Source organism: Eschrichtius robustus, chromosome 5, assembly GCF_028021215.1.
Source record: "Eschrichtius robustus isolate mEscRob2 chromosome 5, mEscRob2.pri, whole genome shotgun sequence".
NCBI lineage: Eukaryota > Metazoa > Chordata > Mammalia > Artiodactyla > Eschrichtiidae > Eschrichtius > Eschrichtius robustus.
Genome location: NC_090828.1, coordinates 92,379,623 through 92,396,212, shown reverse-complemented (window position 1 = coordinate 92,396,212; position 16,590 = coordinate 92,379,623).

Sequence of the window (16,590 nt, the reverse complement as noted above, 5' to 3'; positions counted from 1 at the left end):
AGCATAAACAATTATTCAAAAAATATCGATCAGTGAATATATCCATGGATCAGATCAGTGTCCTCTCAGGAGAGTCCAATTCCAACACCAAGGCTTTCTTGTTCAGACACTCATTGACTAGTCACTAGGAGCCAGGTTGTGGAGAGTCTTATAAATTATTTTAAAGAATTTAGATTTTGTGTTTGAAATTTAAGATAGCTCTCCACCCATTCATCTATCCTATATATGCTTAAACAAGCATATATATATATATATATATATATATATATATATATATATACACACACTTATTTAACAAATACTTATATAAGTGTCTATTATGTGGCAGGCACTGTAGCAGGAACTAGCTTTGTATGAGGGAAGAGACACACTTCCTGTCTTTGTGAAATTTACAAAGAAGGTTGAGAAATGGACAATAAATAAGTAAAGAAACAAATATGTAATTCAGCTATCAGTATAATGAAGAAACAAAGCTTCTTATAGTGGTAGAGATTAATAACAGGTAACCCACCTAGATAAGGTGGTGTAGGAGATTTCTCTGAGGAATTATAACTTATGCTAATAAGTGAAGGATAAGAAGGAAGGCAGCTACATGAAGAGTGGGATGAAGAAGATTCTAGGCAAAGGAACAATATATGTAAAGGCCAGAGGAGAGAAATATGTTGGGAAGTATGAGGAAATGAAAGACAGCCACTGTGGTTGGAGTGTAAAAGGAAGGGAGAGTGATTGGAGGTGAAGTTGAAGGTTTACCAGGTCATAGATGACTTTCAGGCAACAGTAAGGCTTTAGATTTCATTTGAAGAGCAATGAGAAGCTACTGAAAGTTTAAACAGAAAGTAACATGACCTGCTATATTACCTTTATGCTTTAGGTTTTTAAAGATTATTCTAATTGCTGTATGGGGAATTGATTTCCAATAGACAGCTCAGGCTGCTATAACAAGATACCACAGACAGGGGGGCTTAAACAACAGACATTTATTTTCTCACAGTTCTGGAGGCTGGAAGTCCAAGACCAAGATGTCAGAAGGTTTGGGTTCTGGTGAGGCCTCTCTTTCTAGCTTGCAGATGGCCACCTTCTTGCTGTGTCTTCTCATTTCTTTCCTTCTGCATGTGCAGAGAGGGAGAAATTTGGTATCGCTTCCCCTTCTTATAACAACACTAGTCTTGTTGGATTAGGACCTCAGCTTTCTGACCTCATTTAACCTTAATTATCTCCTTAAAGTCCTCATGTCCAAATACAGTCACGTTGGGGGTTGGGACTCCAACATAGGAATTTTGGGGACACAATTCAGCCCATAACAAGATTAGAGATCAAGAACAGAAATGGAAAGACACAAGTATGCTAGGGGCACGACTGTGCCTTGGAGCGATTAATGCTAGCGTGTTCGAGAAAAGTAGATGAACTCAAGAAATGCTTAGAGGTAGAAACATTAGAACTTGTAAATGGTTTGGATGTGGGAGGTGATGCCACTGCTAAGGTGGGAAAGCCAAGGAGAGGAAAGACTTGGAAGAGGAAAGCAAGTGTACAGTGTTGGAATCGTTGTATTTGAGAAATCTGTGAGCCACTAAAGTGGAGATGTTTGACAGTTAGATATAAAGACTGGAACTCAGAAGAGAGACTTGGAGAGAAGATACAAATTTGGGAATCATTGGCCTAAAAACTGTCACTGATGGTGCTGTAGTGAATGAAGTATCACCAAAAGAGAAAGCCCACTGCACAGTAACATTTAATGGATTGGGAGAGAAAGGGGCATCTAAAAAGTGAATTAAGAAAGAGACAGAGAGGCAGGAATAAAAGCAGAGAAGTGTGTTTCCAGAGGTGGAGAGAGGTTTTTTTTTTTTTTTTTTTTTTTTTACAGGTTTTGTTCTATGTTTATTTATTTATTTATTTATGGCTGTGTTGGGTCTTCGTTTCCGTGCGAGGGCTTTCTCTAGTTGCGGCAAGCGGGGGCCACTCTTCATCGCGGTATGTATCTGTGTTGGAGTCCCCAAGACCATCCCCAGGTTTAATAATTCTCTAGAAGGACTCACAGGACTCAGCATATAGCTGTACTCATGACCATGACTTATTACAGTGAAAGGACACGAAACAAAATCAGCAAAGGGAAAAGGCACGTGAATGAAATTCAGAGGAAACTAGGCACAAGCTTCCCAGTGTTCTCTCCTGGGAGCAGTCACACAGGACATGCCTAATTCCCCCAGAAGCTGTGACAACATTAGTGAAATGCAGTCAACCAGGGTAGCTCATTAGAGACTCCACGGCCAGAGGTTGTATTAGCGGCTGGTCAGGTAGGCACCCTCTGCATGGTACATATCAAAATGCCAGAGTCCCTGAAGGAAAGCAGGTGTTCAGCGTAAATCCTGTTGTCTGTACAGACAGCTTAGGTATAGGGAGCCACTCATATTAGTTCTGGGAGTGGTAGGAACCCTCCTGAAATCCAAGCTCCCCAGATGTTTCCCAAGGGCCAACCTTGCAAACAGGCCTTCCTAAGGATAAGCAGTCAGACCTGTTTTGTTAACTCTTTTCTGCACAGCGTCAAAGGGTAAGATGTTGTTTATGAGGGTTAAAGCTAGAGGGAGCTGAAGAGCCTGATTAAATAATGTGATAAGGCTCTTACTGGTGATGTAAAGCGGTCTCTGCATAGGGTAGGGTAAGCTAGTTTGCCATGGGTTGAGGCATAAGCAAGGGTTACATAATTGAAAATAGCCAGCGTAGGAAACTCTTTCAAAAAGATTTGGGGGCTTCCCTGGTGGCGCAGTGGTTAAGGATCTGCCTGCCAATGCAGGGCACACGTGTTCGAGCCCTGGTCTGGGAAGATCCCACATGCTCGCGGAGCGACTAGGCCCGTGAGCCACAACTACTGAGCCTGCGCGTCTGGAGCCTGTGCCCCGCAACAAGAGAGGCCGCGACAGTGAGAGGCCCGCGCACCGCGATGAAGATCGGCCCCTGCTTGCCGCAACCAGAGAAAGCCCTCGCACAGAAACGAAGACCCAACACGGCCAAAAATAAATAAATAAATTAAGTAATTAAAAAAAAAAAAAAAAAAAAAGATTTGGTTGTGAAGGGGAGCCCAGAGAGCGTAGTATCTAGGAGTGAAAGTTGGATAAGTGTGTTTGTTTTAAACAAGGAAGTCTGGAGCATATTGCAAACATACTTATGTACAAGTTGGTAGAGAAGGAGAGGTTAAAGGTACCAAAAAGAAAGAAGATAATCAAACGAATGACAGTTCTGAGGAGGCATCAGTGTACCAGAGGGAAGACTGGCCTTAGCCTGGAGGAGGGACTTTGCTTTCATTTTGACAAAAGGCAAGGCAGAGCAGGTGGGTTTAGGGGCAGGGAGATTTGAGGTTTTCACAAGAAGTTGAAATAGTTTGCTTCTGTTAGCATTTGTTTACACAAAGAAATAGAAGACTAGATTTTCTGCCGTGAGTCCCACAGAGGTAAGTGCTGGAAGATTAAAGAAAATGGGACAGAGTTGAGTACAGAAACACAGTAGAAGTGACAGTCTGGTTAAGGTTGGTGACCACAAATTTATAACTGCAGTGAATGCCTAGTTGGAGGACTTCTTCAGAGAAAATCGAGAAGGAAGAGGTCTGTAGTGGGGATAGGCTATAATTCCACTTAGGAAACCGCATGAAGATGATGTGGCACTTGGAAAAGTTAATAGATGTGGACCCAAAGCAGTTCTGAAAAGGTTAAGGTGGGAAGCAGGGAGGTAAATCTTTTAAAAAATTTAAAAAAGGATTTATTCTGACCTGGCTTTCTTGTCTTTCATCTCAGACAAAGGTGGTGGAGGGAGGGGAGGATTGGGAGTTTGGGATTAGCAGATGCAAACTATCATACAGAGGATGGATAAACAACAAGGTCCTACTGTACAGCACAGGGAACTCTATTCAATATTCTGTGATAAACCATAATGGAAAAGAATATGAAAAAGAATATATAGGTATAACTGAATCACTTTGCTGTACAGCAGCAATTAATACAACATTGTAAGTCAACTATACTTCAGTACAACTTTTTTTAAATACATAGAAAAAGATGGGGGATCTGGGAGTTCAATTCGGTCCAACCAACATTTACCGAGCACTTGTTATATAACCTAGTTTTATTTCTTTATTATAATCACATTTATCTCCTCACAGGCCCTAAAGGAAACCGTACTGCTTTTGACCATCATGTTCTTTGTTCCCTTTTCTGAAATGATTGACAAGTTGATGTCCCATTTAACTAGAATATTCTTCTATGGTCTGGATAGTAGAGATGCAGTCGTAGAGGAAGATTATTTTGTATTATAAAATAAACAATAGTTTCATTTATGTATAAAAAATAAAATAAAATTCAAAAATTCAAAAAAAAATAAACCATAGTTTCATTTACCATGGCATAAAAAGAGATAATTGAATCAAAAGTAAAAGGGATAGCTTTGATTATCTGCTCTCCCATAGGGATAATAATGATAATAATGTTTTACATTATTTGGAAATAGTATGATAGTTTCCTAGAGTTCCCTTGTGATTATATACAAAACATTCTGGCTTTATATTATTCAGGTTGTATATTCTAACTTCTCATAGTTCATTATAATGCATCTCACTAATCAGTTATTTCCTTACTCTACAGCCATTCAAGTTTTATTTGTTGGGCTTGTTATAGATAGTGCACATTATGGAAGCAATGCTAGGAGTTGCTATTTCCTCTATTTTAGTAAAGCTGGGCTTTAATGAGGTGTCTGGCTGATACATTGCCCAGAAGTTAGATGACAAAATCAAGCTCTCATTTGAAAATGAGGATCTAGACTTTGCTAAAAATTCCGCAATACTATGGCAGTCTGGACTGACAAGGGGACAAAAAGCTATTTTTAACAGTCATTTTATGGTGATGTTATTCTTGAATATGTAGACATATTCTGATGAGAGCATTTCCATTTTAAACTTAGGGAAAGTCTTGAGTGTAGAAGTAAATTGAGAAAATAGTGTAGCATTTCATTTGTATTTCTCATTCAATCTCAGCAACCCAAAAAAGAGAAATATTCTAAAATCAGATGTGCCAAAATTCATGTGGAAGAAATAAAAACATCTATGATGACACTGTGTTTATCTGTTTAGCTGACATCCTAAGAAGCAGACTGTCACAGATCGATCACACTGTATTTAATAAATATGTTCCTAAACATTTTAATGCAACAACTATATAGTTAGGGCCACTGTATACCAAGAACAATACTAACATCGATAGAAGATACAAATGAAGCACGGTCTATGCCTCCTGGAATATAATCGTGCAGAGGAAAAGTGCAATGCATGACATTTTTGATGAGTGCAAGACAAGCTGAATAAAAGCCTGAATAAGTGGCAGAGAAAGGCTTGAGTAGGGAGTGATTACTCTGGCCTGTAAGATCCAGTTATTATTCCAGGAAGCAGCGGCTCCAGAATAATGCTCCAGAATAAACTCTGCCATGATTGAGCCATTGCCATCTCTGGCTTAATCCTCATCCATTCCCTCATATGAAACTTCTGGATTAGGCTACAGACTACTTAATGTTACCCCCAAACCCCATTTGGTTTGATGCCTCCATGATTTGCACTTGCTACTCCTTCTGCCTAGAAAGCTGTACCCAACTCTTCACCCCATATTGACCGCAAATTTCTAGCCGTTCAAAAGCAACTCAAATATCATTTACTCTGGGATGCTTCTCAGACCCCACTTGGCTGGATCAGGAAACCCCTTTTGTGTGTTGCTAAGATACCTTCCTTTACCTCTGTCCTAGAAGTTACCACAATGTCCTGAAATTGCCTTCTCCTTGACGGTCTGTAAGCTCATCAAAGGCAGCACATCCTTGGTATATAAATGGGCTCCATCACCAGCCCCTAGAATGATGCCTGGCACCTCAAGCGTACTCCAAAAAATTATCACGTGGTTGAATGATAAGAAGAATATTCTAGTTAAATGGGACATCAACTTGTCAATCGTTTCAGAAAAGTGAACAAAAGACATGAGAGTCAAAAGCAGTATGGTTTCCTTTAGGGCCCGTGAGGAGATAAATGTGATTATAATAAAGAAATAAAACTAGGTTCTATGGAAAAACTAGGATGACACATATAAATTGTGAAAAAACGACATACAACATAATTTTTTGGATGTGTAGCTACTATCTGCGAATCATTCCTGAATTCAGTAACCCGTTTACTCCTCAAATAACTTTGCCGTGTAAGTATTATGATCGCTTACAGGCACTTTCTACTTTAAAATTGTCTAAATTCTATCATATTTGGTCGAATTTGATCAATATTTTCATTATAAAACAATACATACACATAATGGTATAAAATGCAGTTGAAAAAGCCATGGCATGATTGCCATTCTCACTTACCTCACAGCTAACCTCACACTTTTAACTATTTGCATTTTTAGATTTCTAGCAGTTAACCATATTTTAATAATATGGATATGAGTCCATTGCTTGATTTACCATCTTAGGATAGTGATCTTTTATTCAGCTATTGAAGACTAAAAATTCACTTCACCACCCACCAAGTCTTTCCCTTTATTCTAAGTTTTGAAGAGATTATTTTAGTTCTTCTACACCTTTCCTTAAAGTATAAATAAGATACCTGGGCCAGTATTTTTGTTCCAACAACTTTAAGCCTAAAAAAGACAAGAAAATTCATACACCAATCTACTCTACTCTCTCCACACCCTCTTTCCTCCTGTACCATTATTGGAGTTTCAAGACTTATGAAATTTACTTTATAGTATAAAACCAAAATTCAGATACCTCACAGTTTGAGATTCTAAAAATCAGAATGCCAATAAACAGTATTAATATTTTGACTAAATACTACTCCTTTTAGAACCAAGTAGTGTGCTTGAACCCACAGAAAGAAATATAATCCAACATCATGTAGAATATGTTGATGAAAAGAGAATGTGCCTCGCATTAATCAAAATAATTATCTTTTACAATTTTCTATCAACTGTTCAAAGCATGCCACATGTCGCTTTGCTGTATATTTCAAGCATGACCTTCTTGTACAGATCTTTGTTTGTCTGATGGTTTGCAATCACGTCTCTTCTCTTTTTTTTTAAGATTTATCTATTATTTTATTCATGTTATTTTTGGCTGCATCAGGTCTTAGTTGCAGCACGCAAGATCTTTGTTGAGGCACGCGGGACCTTTTGTTGTGGTGCGTGGGTTTCTCTCTAGTTGTGGCGGGCGGGTTTTCTCTTCTCTAGTTGTGGCGCACAGGCTCCAGGGCGCGTGGGCTCTGTAGTTTGTGGCACGCGGGCTCTCCAGTTGAGGTGTGCGAGCTCACTAGTTGCGGCACATGGGCTCAGTAGTTATGGCACGCGGGCTTAGTTGCCCTGCGGCATGTGGGATGTTAGTTCCTTGACCAGGGATTGAACCCGCGTCCCCTGCATTGTAAGGTGGATTCTTTACCACTGGACCACCAGGGAAAAGTCCCATGTCTCTTCTCTTGATTAAAAGAAATCATGTTTTCTTTATAACATCACTGAAATCTTCCAACTTTTAAGTAGTAATATTTGATGAATAAGGCCACTTCCATCTTTTAGTCAGTCTTCTTTGTACTGGCTTTACCTCTCCCCAGAACAGCCATAACCCAGAAAAAGGCCTGGATCCTGGGGTGAAGACATTGTGGAACAGTCATAGCTCTTTAACCTGTAACTTAAGCAAGTGGCATCATTTGTTATCTCAGCATTATGTAGCCTATTCTGACTGATATGGGCTTGATCTGCATGGCTGAGATTTTTTTTAAAGTAATTTTGAATTACTATTCCAGCATCTAATACTTTTGAGGAAAGGTTTGATACCAATTTAACTATCATTTATTTGCTATTGAGATATTTTCTCAAGAAAATTTAAGATCTTGTCTTTATCTTTGGTGTTCTGAACTTTCACAAGGATGTGTCTAGGTATCAACCTTGTTTCATTCATACTTCAATTAAACATTTCTGATTCCCGCTAGTTCCAATAAATTTTCTTATCTTCCTCCTTCTTCATTAATTAGTTTTCCTCCTTAATTTCGCCCTTCTATCTTCTTTTTTTTTCTTTTTTAAATTGAAGTGTAACTGATGTACAAAATCATGTAAGTTACACGTATACAATATAGTGAGTCACAATTTTAGAAGTCATATTCCATTTATAGCTATTATAAAATATTGGCTGTATTCCCTGTGTTGTACAATATATCCTTGTGCCTTATTTTATACAATACAGTTTGTACCTCTTAATCCTATACCTCTATATTGCCCCTCCCCTCTTCCTTCTCCGCACTGGTAACCACTAGTTTGTTCTCTATATCTGTGAGTCTGTTTCTTTTGTGTTATATTCAGTGGTTTATTTTTTTAGATTCCACATATAAGTGATATCAGACAGTATTTGTCTTTCTCTGTCTGACTTATTTTAGTTGGTGTAATACCATCCAAGTCCATCCATGTTGTTGCAAATGGCAAAATTTCTTTTTTATGGCTGAATAGTATTCCATTGTGTGTGTGTGTGTGTGTGTGTGTGTGTGTGTGTGTGTATACACACATCTTCTTTATCCATTCATCTATTGATGGACACTTAGGTTGCTTCCATATACTGGCAATTATAAATAATGTTGCTACGAAGATTGGGGTGTATGTATCCTTTTGAATTAGTGTTTTTGGTTTTTTCAGATATATACCCAGGAGTGGAATTTCTGGATCATATGGTAGTTCAATTTTTAGTTTTTTGAGACGCCTCCATACTGTTTTCCACAGGGGCTGCACCAATTTACATTCTCACCAACAGTATATGAGGGTTCCCTTTTCTCCACATCCTTGCCAACACGTTATTTGTGTTCTTTTTGATGACGGCCATTCTGATAGGTGTGAAGTGATAGCTCATTATGGTTTTGACTTGCATTTCCCTGATGACTAGTGATGTTGAGCATCTTTTCATGTGCCTATTGGCCATCTGCATGTCCATTTTGGAAAAATGTCTATTCAAGTCTTCTGCCCATTTTTTTAAATCAGATTTTTTTTTGATGTAGAGTTGTATGAACTGTTTATATTTGTTGGATATTAACCCCTTATCGGTCAAATCATTTGCAAATATTTTCTCCCATTCTGTAGGTTGTCTTTTTGTTTTGTCGAAGGTTTCCTTTGTTGTGCAAAAACTTTTAAGTGTAATTAGGTCCCATTAGTTCATTTTTGCTTTTATTTCCTTTGCTTTAGGAGATAGATCCAAAAAGATACTGATGCGATTTATGTCAGAGTGTTCTACCTGTTTTTCTCTAGGATGTTTATGGTATGTGGTCTTACACTTAGGTCTTTAATCCATTTTGAGTCTATTTTTGTATATAGTGTTAGAGAATATTCTATTTTCATTCTTTTACATGTAGCTGTCCAGTTTTCCCAGCACCACTTATTGAAGAGACTGTCTTTTATCCACTGTATATTCTTGCCTCATTTGTCATAGATTAACTGACCATAGGTGTGTGGGTTTATTTCTGCTCTCTGTTCTGTTCCATTGGTCTATGTATCTCTTTTTGTGCCAGTACCATACTGTTTTGATTACTGTAGCTTTGTAGTGTATTCTGAAGTCAGGGAGTGTGATACTCCAGATTCGTTCTTCTTTCTCAAGATTGTTTGGGCTATTCGGTCTCTTTTGTGTTTCCATACAAATTTTAAAATTATTTGTTCTAGTTCTGTGAAAAAAGCCATTGGTAATCATAAGGATTGCAATGAATCTGTAGATTGCATTAGGTAGTATAGTCATTTTAACAATGGTAATTCTTCCAATCCAAGAACGTGGTATATCTTTCCATCTGTTTGTGTTGTCTTCAATTTCTTTCATCCATGTCTTATAGTTTTCTGAGTACAGGTATTTTACCTCCTTGGGTAGATTTATTCCTAGGTATCTTACTGTGATAGCAAATGGGATTGTTTCCTGAATTTCTCTTTTTGATAGTTTGTTGTTGGTGTATAGAAATGCAACAGATTTCTCTATATTAATTTTGTATCCTGCAACATTACCAAATTTGTTGATGAGCTCTACTAGTTTTCTGGTGGCATCTTTAGGATTGTCTATGTATAGTATCATGTCATCTGCAAACAGTGACACTTTTACTTCTTCCTCTCTGTTTTTGATTCCTTTTAATTTCTTTTTCTTTTCTGATTGCTGTGTCCATGTATCTCAGGCTGCTCTCTTGCTTAGGAAGCTACCAAATTAGTTTTTCTGAATATTGAATAAAACTATGAATCTGTTCATTACTAGATGAAAAATTTTAATTATACTAAGATATTTAGACAAGAATGATATAAGAAGGGAAGGAAAGAGGACTAACATTTGGTGATCACCTACTGAGTGCCAAGAACTGAGTGAGAGAGATTCTTTATTTGCATAACCTCATTTAACCTGTACAACAGCTCTGTTAGGTGTCACTATCTCCAATTTATAAAGGTATATATTGGGGCTCAGGGAGCTTAAATAAATTGTCCATGTCATAGGAATAATAAGTTGTAGAACCAACTCTAGATGTGTCTGGCTTCAAATCATCTGCTAGTTCCTTCACAGCATGCTGAATGATTTTAAATGGTTCAGACTGGATGCTGTAACATTGTAGTTTGTTTGTATCTTGTTGTTTCTCAAAATAAGAGAATAACACAATAAATAGATCTTATTTATTTGCAATTTCCAAACTCAGAGAAATTCTATATAAAGGAGACATTTTTAAAATGCATTTTATCAGCGGCATAAATAGTGGGTATACTGTTTCCCTGTTGTTCACTGAAATCCAAGCAGTTATATATTCTTTTCCTCTCTGTAGATTATTCAGAGATAGTGACAAAGATGCCAATATTAGCATTGTTCAATGTCAAATCAAGGCTAAAACAACAGATGCTGTGCATTGGTTCCCACAAACTATGAGACAGAGAGTAAAGGAGGTTAAACCTAATTCAGTCCTCCCCCACCATATCCTCTTCACCAATCAAACATTAGCAAAGGATAGCTCAAGTGCCATTCACTTCATTCAGTCAAAAAGCAGTATGTTTCTTCCTTCCCCAGGGAGTTAGGGTACACATGATATTATCAGTGCATGCCAGACAGTGTGAATTTTATGTTGGTGGGTCTGACTTTTTTTTTTCCAATTGCTTTAAATATTTTGGAGCTTTGTTCTGGGATGCAGTTAAATCACTTGTTTTATCTTTTCGAGACTTGCTTTTAAATGTGCTAGTTGGGGATAAAATAGCTTTTGATTGGGGGCTTTTGAAGACCCCACTTGAGGCACATATATTAGGAGATATTTCCACTTTGGCTGCTTAGAAACAAACTATTTCTGGACTTCTATGTGCTCTGAGTATTACACTTCCTGCTGCTTTTTGATAATTCTTTGCTTGGTATTGGTAGTTCCTTCACATGTACTGATCAGTACTTAGTTAAAGACCTAAGGAAAACCCTCTGAAGAACTTTAGAACTAACTCTCTCTGAAGCTATTTTGTCTCTAGTATTCTGCCCCATAAATTCTAGTTGTCATGGTCTACCTGAAATTCAAATGTGTTTGCCTCAACTCAGAAAGACTGCCAGGCTCCATTTTGGTTCCCCTCCCTACATCATTGCCTGAAAATTCTCTCCAGTCTGTGGGCTGGGACAATCATAGGACTCATATTTTTTGGTACCTTTTCTCTGGAGGATCATTGTTCTGCACTCTCTTAGTATGATAATCTCTAGGTCCATCCATGTTGCTGCAAATGGCATTATTTCATTCTTTTTTGTGGCTGAGTAATATTCCATTGTATATATGTAACACATCTTTATCTTTATTTAGGTTGCTTCCATGTCTTGGCTATTGTAAATAGTGCTGCAGTGAACACTGGGGTGCATGTATCTTTTCAAATTATGGTCTTCTTCAGATATATGCCCAGGAGTGAGATTGCAGGATCATGTGGTAGCTCTATTTTTAGCTTTTTAAGGAACTTCCATACTGTTCTCCATAGTGGCTGTACCGATTTACATTCCCACCAACAGTGGAAGAGAGTTCCCTTTTCTCCACATCCTCTCCAGAATTTATTATTTGTAGACTTTTTGATGATGGCCATTCTGACTGGTGTGAGGTGATACCTCATTGTAGTTTTGATTTGCATTTCTCTAATAATTAGAAATGTTGAGCATCTTCTCATGTGCCTATTGTCCATCTGTATGTATTCTTTGGAGAAATGTCTATTTAGATCTTCTGCCCATTTTTTGATTGGGTTGTTTGTTTTTTATTAAGCTGTATGAGCTGCTTGTATATTTTGGAGCTTAATCCCTTGTCAGTCCCATTGTTTGCAAATATTTTCTCCCACTCTGTAGGTTGTATTTTCATTTTGTTTAGTTTCCTTTGCTGTGCAAAAGCCTTTAAGTTTAATTAGGTCCCATTAGTTTATTCATTTATTTATAAATTTATTTATTTATGGCTGCGTTGGGTCTTTGTTGCTGCATGTGGGCTTTCTCTAGTTGTGACGAGTGTGGGCTACTCTTCACTGCAGTGTGTGGGCTTCTCACTGTGGTGGTTTCTCTTGTTGTGGAGCACGGGTTCTAGGCACGTGGGGTCAGTAAGTGTGGCTCGCAGGCTCTAGAGTGCAGGCTCAGTAGTTGTGGCGCACAGGCTTAGTTGATCTGTGGCATGTGGGATCTTCCCAGACCAGGGATCGAACCCACGTCCCCTGCGTTGACAGGCAGATTCTTAACCACTGCACCACCAGGGAAGTCCCCCATTCGTTTATTTTTGCTTTTATTTCCTTTGCTTTGGAGAAAGATCCAAAAAGCTACTGCTGCAATTTATGTCAAAGAGTGTTCTTCCTATGTTTTCCTCTAGAAGTTTTACAGTGTCTGGTCTTACATTTAGGTCTTTAATCCATTTTGAGTTTATTTTTGTGTATGGTTTTAGAGAATGTTCTAATTTCATTCTTTTACATGTAGCTGTCCAGTTTTCTCAGCACCACTTATTTAAGAGACTGTCTTTTCTACATTGTATATTCTTGCCTCCTTTGTCACAGAGTAATTGACCATAGGTGTGTGGATTTATTTCTGGGCTTTCTATCCTGTTCCATTGATCTATGTGTCTGTTTTTGTGCCAGTGCCATACTGATTTGATGACTGTAGCTTTGTAGTATAGTCTGAAGTCAGGGCACCTGATTCCACTAGCTCCATTTTTCTTTCTCAAGATTGCTTTGGCTATTCAGGGTCTTTTGTGGTCTGCACTCTCTATTGTTCAATATCTGAAAAGTATCACTTCACATATTTTGTCTTTTTTAGTTGTTTAATACAGGAGAGTGTCTTAGCTCTGTACCATAAATTGGATGGCTTCAAAAAGAGACATTGATTTCTCACAGTTCTGGAGGATGGGTAGTTTAACATCAAGATGGCAAGAGATTTAGTTTTTTTTTTTTTTTCTTTTGGCTGTGCCGCGCAACTTGCAGGATCTTAGTTCCCTGACCAGGGATGGAACCCAGGCCCCAGCAGTGAGAGCACCAAGTCCTAACCACTGGACCGCCAGGGAATTCCCTGTATTTAGTTCTTGGTGAGGACTCTCTTCCTGGCTTGCAGACAGCTGCCTCCTTGCTTTGTTCTCACATAGTGGGGATAGAGAGAGTATGCAAGTTCTGGTCATTCTTCCTTTTCCTATAAGGACATTGTGTGGCTGAATCTCACTGACTCCATTTTGTCAGCTCCATCTTAGGTCCCACAGCCCTATCCCCTGCCATTTCTGCATGACTGAGCTACTCACAAGGAATGAGCCTTCAGTTGATATGAAAGCTGGAAGAATGCCTTTTGCTGATGCAGATGGTTACCTCGGGGGAGGAAAAACCCCTGGTTCCCATTGGTGTGAATATGATTCTCCCTTAGTAGTCAGATCCTGTCTTTAGCTTTGGCCCTTTTAAATTCCCTTGTACCCCCCCCCCTTTTGGTGGTGTAGAATACAGCTGTAAATGCTTCTAGATTGCAGTCCAACTGATCCTGCCTGTATGTGAGTTACCCACAATAAGCTTCAGAATTGCATTTTACAGAGTTGCCTGTTTTGTTTTTTCAGTCTTAAAGTTCCTTCTCAGTTTGGAGAATATTATTCAATATCTCTGCCCTACAACAGACATTAATCCCATCAGGGGGTTTCTATTCTTATGACCTCATTTTAAAAGGTCCCACCTCCTAATACCATCACATTGAGGGTTAGGGCTTAAACATATGAATTTTAGTGAAACACATACATTCAGTCCATAGAAATTCAATCTTGCTACTCTTGATTGGGAGTGGAAGTTGTTCCTCTGCAATTTTTAGTTACGTTATGTCCACTTGGTTTTGGTCAAAAACTAGCTGTTAGTCAGAACATAAGTATAGATAGCTTTGCTTTCCACTCATCCCTATTTTAGGCCACAGTAAATCAGTCCAAAGATCACAAATTTTAAAAATTTATTTTAAAGGATCCTGAACATCTTGTGGGAGAAAAAAGCCAATACGTAGAGGATGTAGGGCTTATGTCAAACACCTATATTGTTTTGACATCACACCCAGAAGTTTTACACCCTTTTGATAAAGCCTTACTTAAATAAGATGAAAGATATTTTATCGTGCAGATTTCTTCTTGAGTATTCACTCATATTTGAAATATATTTGAATAAAAAAGACAGTCACACAGTAAAATAGGTGTGGTGGTCTATATACAGAAAACAGCTGGCTTACTGATAAGCAGGCTGGTTAGGAAATGAGGTCCCATGTCCAGCCAAATTGCTTGAGAGTAATTTAAAGGCCAAACACAATCAAATAAAAATATCAGGGCTATTCACTGTGTACAGCTAAGAAAGACAACAAATAAAAATTAATTTCAGAGTACTTATCAGGCATTCAGACCTGGAAGACATATCTCTAGTGAGTCAGAATAGCAGGGAGAGAGGGTAGTTGTAGTTTGCATTCAGTAAATCAGTGGCTTGTGCAGCCTTTACAATTCAAGAAAACCTCTGTGTTAGTTTTGAAAGCCCCTAACATTTCAAAGGCCCATCTTTTTCTTCATGTATGCTATGACACAGAAGTCCTGTTTTACCACACATTTACTGAATACTTCACGCAAAGCAGCGTGTGCTGATTATGGGATGTACAATGAGGAGAAACAGCGGTCCTATATCTATCTGATGGATAAGGAGATTTAAACAAGTATGTCCAAATATTTACAACCCAAGGCACTGTGGGTTATATCCCGCAAGGATGGTCTGAAAAAGAATGTATAAGGGAAGACAGCTTACCTGAACTAGTCTCTAAGGGAAGCTTTCGTAGAGAAGGTAGCCTTTAAATCAGATGGTGGAAGGTGGGCCTCCTCCTTTCTGTAGGAGGAGTTAGGAGTGGGGTGGGAACTTACTAAGGGTAGAGGCAGCAAACCATAAGGTGGTGATTTAAAAGGGTAAGTCCCTCAGAGTACACAGAAGGTCAACCAGAAGGACTAATGGCGGAAACATCTGGAGAGAAAAGCTGGTCACAGGGTTATAATGAACTCTACGTGACAGACTAAAAGGTCGCTGTGGCAAGCTAGGTCACCTATGCGTTCCCACCTCTAATACATCCGGGTTCAGGACCAAGTTCACAGCTTCACGTGGTATGGATTAAGGAACAGGAGTCATTGGGAAGCTACAATAAGCCAAAGGTAAGCAAGGGAAAAGAAGCCAGGGAGTCCCTGGTACTCCCTTCATGCGGCAGAGAAGTGTATTGGGGTCAAGGCAGTGCTGAACTTGCCCAGTTTCTATTCACCAGTCATCAGATTACTTTCCTCTGTTACTCTCACTTCTTACAGGATAAATATGGGTAATTAGCCCATCAGTGGATGTAATAGTCAGGGTTCTCCAGAGAAACAGAATCCATAGGGTATACATATAAAGATTCAGTATGAAGAATTGACTCATGTGATTATGGAGGCTGAGAAGTCCCATTATCTGCCATCTGCAAGCTGGAGACCCAGTGGTGTAATCAGTGGTGTAATCCCGGTCCAAGGGCAGGAGAAGGCTGATGTCCCAGCTCAAGCAATCAGGCAGGAAGCAAAAAGGATGGATTCCTACTTTCTCTGCCTTTTTGTTCTCTCCAGGCCCTTGACAGAATGGGTGATGCCTCCATATTGGGGAGGGCCATTTGCTTTACTGAGTCCACTGATTCGAATGTTCTTCTCTGTCGGAAGCACCCTCACAGACACACCCAGAAATAATTTTCATCTGGGTACCTCATGGCCCAGTCAAGCTGACACATAAAATTAAGCATCACAGTGGGTAAATGCTCAGATTACCTAGTCACATTGAGTGTGAATTTGTGGTGCCAGCTATTTATAGGAAGCGTCTGGGGAAGGCAGATAGCCGGGATTTGGAGCCCTTGGGACCCATGAGATGTTGCTGTATCCTCTGTGGGAAGAGGAAACCATATGGGAGGCTGAGTTTCGATGGAGGTTGCAAGTCCCAGCTAGCTGCCAGGGTCACTTTGGGGCAATTCTGCTTATTATATCATCAAAGGATTGGAATTAAGTGGGTTAACAGATGTTACAAGTCCAAAAATCTTCAAGCGCCAAACAGAATAAAAAAGTAAAGGAAG